The sequence below is a fragment of the Elephantulus edwardii genome, unplaced genomic scaffold (assembly GCF_000299155.1).
Source record: "Elephantulus edwardii isolate Elephantulus edwardi_28Jun2011 unplaced genomic scaffold, EleEdw1.0 scaffold00212, whole genome shotgun sequence".
NCBI lineage: Eukaryota > Metazoa > Chordata > Mammalia > Macroscelidea > Macroscelididae > Elephantulus > Elephantulus edwardii.
This window is the reverse complement of record NW_006399962.1, coordinates 5,411,196-5,413,993: the sequence shown is the minus strand read 5'-3', so window position 1 is coordinate 5,413,993 and position 2,798 is coordinate 5,411,196. Positions and strand designations below refer to the sequence as shown.

At 34.0% G+C, this 2,798-nt stretch overlaps 1 pseudogene; it reads left to right on the top strand.

Moving 5' to 3' along the window:
* The first annotated feature begins 1,634 nt into the window (after positions 1 to 1,634).
* Positions 1,635 to 2,567, top strand: LOC102856127 (annotated as a pseudogene).
* The last annotated feature ends 231 nt before the right edge of the window (positions 2,568 to 2,798 follow it).

Below are 2,798 nucleotides of genomic sequence, written 5' to 3'. Positions count from 1 at the left end.
GATTCAAACCTCCTGGTTTAGGTTAACAGTCTGATATCTGAGGTACTATGTTACCAAAGTTTCTTAGAGTAAGCAACATCCTTGAAGAGGTAGAAATGTAAAACAAAAAGCAGGAATGGACTTATCCAGCAAATAACTTGTTTAGATAATAGAAGGATGGACTGTTTGAAGGAACCAAGTGAAACGTAAGTAAAAAGTGTGGCCATTGTCAAGTAGGTACGTTTATTTACAACCAAAGAAGTCAGCAGTTGTTGACATGAACATTTTTTTGTGGAGTGGCATATTCAGGAGTCATATCATAAGCATATGAGATCAAATTTTAGAATTAAAAACTTTATTGCAGATCATTGAAAATGATCTGGTGAAAAATTACACTAGAAAACTTGTTCTATGTATGACAGTGACTTTAAACAGAAACTTAGTGGGTTTCAGTCAGAGCTAAAAAACACTGAAATCATAACACAGTGAAGATTAAATTCTTCAGTTGTATACATTTTTATAGCATTTCGCCCCATGTACTAATGAAGTACAAAACATTCATTCATCCTCTTTGGTCAATTCAAAAGAGACAATGAAAATCTATTAAGGGGATAAACATTTGGATAAAGTCATTGAAAAGAGGTAAAAGTAACATTTTTATAAGGGAAATATCTTTTTGTACTAATTATAGGTTTGACCATAGCAGTAGAGAACACTGTTAAATTACTATAAAATAGGTTTAGAAACATCTTGCTGGTCCTAACTGTCTCTATATGTGGGGATATTTTTCAGGGAAAAAATAAGTTTCTAGCAGTATATAAATATAGAACATTTTCAATTTCTGCATAGGAAATCACAAATAAAAACTCATTCATTGTCTTCAAGTTGGAATCCACACATTATTCTCAGGTGAATTATCAGAGGCTATAAATCATATAGGAAGAAACTGTCCATCTTCTATGGAGCAGCTGATGGATTCAAACCACCTGCTTTTGTTTGACTGTGCAACTCTTTACCCACTAGGCCACCAGAGCTACTCTTACAGTTAATGGTCATGATTATATTACTCCTGGCTCAATAATTAAACATTAAAGATAAACTCATTCAAACAGTGTTAATAGAAAGAGCAAAGTGAAACATTATGGAAAACCAGATTCTATTATACATTGAACTATATTACCATTGACATCCTCCAGAAAATTCAGTATTTTTTTCAAACCACTATCCATAATCAATTTACTCTTTCGAAGTTTGTATTTATCAAATAATTGTCCTGAAGTATGAAAAAAAATAGACACAATTAGAAGAAGGAACATTCTAAGGTTAATAACTTGGGAGACAGATTTCAGATTTTGCATGTGCATGTTAGTTCATGGATTGCAAAATGATATGTATATTTTTTTAATTTTTTAAATATGTTTATTTTTACAAGTATTCAACATATGATCATTTGAAAGCCAGACTCAAAGCAGTTGGATGACATAATAAAGGACTTGAGAAGATGAATGTTTTTAAAATACACATCATTAACTCAATAATATAAATGGTATTGCATGGCTTTAATAACCAATGCATCGCACATAAATTACCTCCAACCTCTCTTCAGATCTTACATTTTTCATTTTTAAATGCAGATTGGACAGAAATAACCAGTCATGAGTAACCACACAACATTTACCACATTCATCCTCCTGGGACTGACAGAAGATCCACAACTGCAGATTCCAATTTTTCTATTTCTACTTATAACCTACATGTTGAGTGGAATTGGAAACCTCATCATAATCATTCTCACACTAGTGGACACACGCCTTAAAACTGCCATGCACTTTTTTCTCCAAAATTTCTCCTTTTCAGAACTCTCTTTCACTTCTGCCTGTATTCCTAGATTCCTATACACTATATCAACAGGTGACAGGACTATTACCTATAATGCTTGCGTAAGCCAAACGTTTTTTGCATATTTGTTTGGAGTAACAGAATTTTTCCTCCTGGCCACCATGTCCTATGATCGCTATGTGGCTATCTGCAAACCCTTGTATTACATGGCCATCATGAACCCAAGAACACGCAAAATATTTCTCTTAAGCTGCTGGGTGACTACTGTGTTGATCCTACTCCCACCTCTTAGTTTGGGACTGGAGCTGGAATTTTGTGATTCCGTTGTTGACCACTTTGTCTGTGATGCCAACCCTCTCCTGAAGATCTCCTGTACAGATACGTGGTTCATAGAGCAGATGGTTATTGCCTGCTCTGTTGTGTTTTTTATCATGACTCTTATATGTATGGTTTTGTCCTACATCTACATCATTTGAACAATTCTAAGATTGCCCTCTGGCCAAGAAAGGAAAAAGGCCTTTTCCACCTGTTCTCACATTATTGTTGTTTCCATCGCCTATGACAGCTGCATTTTTGTCTATATCAAACCTTCAGCAAAAGATGAAATGACTATTAATAAAAGGGTGACAGTACCAAATACTTCCGTTTCTTCCCTTTTAAACCCATTTATTTATACCTTAAGGAACAAACTCGTCAAGCAAGCCTTCAATGACTTTATCAAAAGAATTATACTATTCTCAAACCATTAGGGGAATAATGACATTAGAGGCACTAAGTTTATATTCTTATGTTTCCATCCCCCATTATTTCTTCTGATCTAGATTTGGCCTTGTGTTCAGTAACAATTGTGATCAAGTTTTCACTCGTTTAGCCTTCTAAACAAACCTCACTGAGAGTGATAACATTCAATAAGTAAATACGAGAATAATTCTTTCAGAAAAGTCTAAGCATCATTTTATCTTCAATTTCATCTATAAATT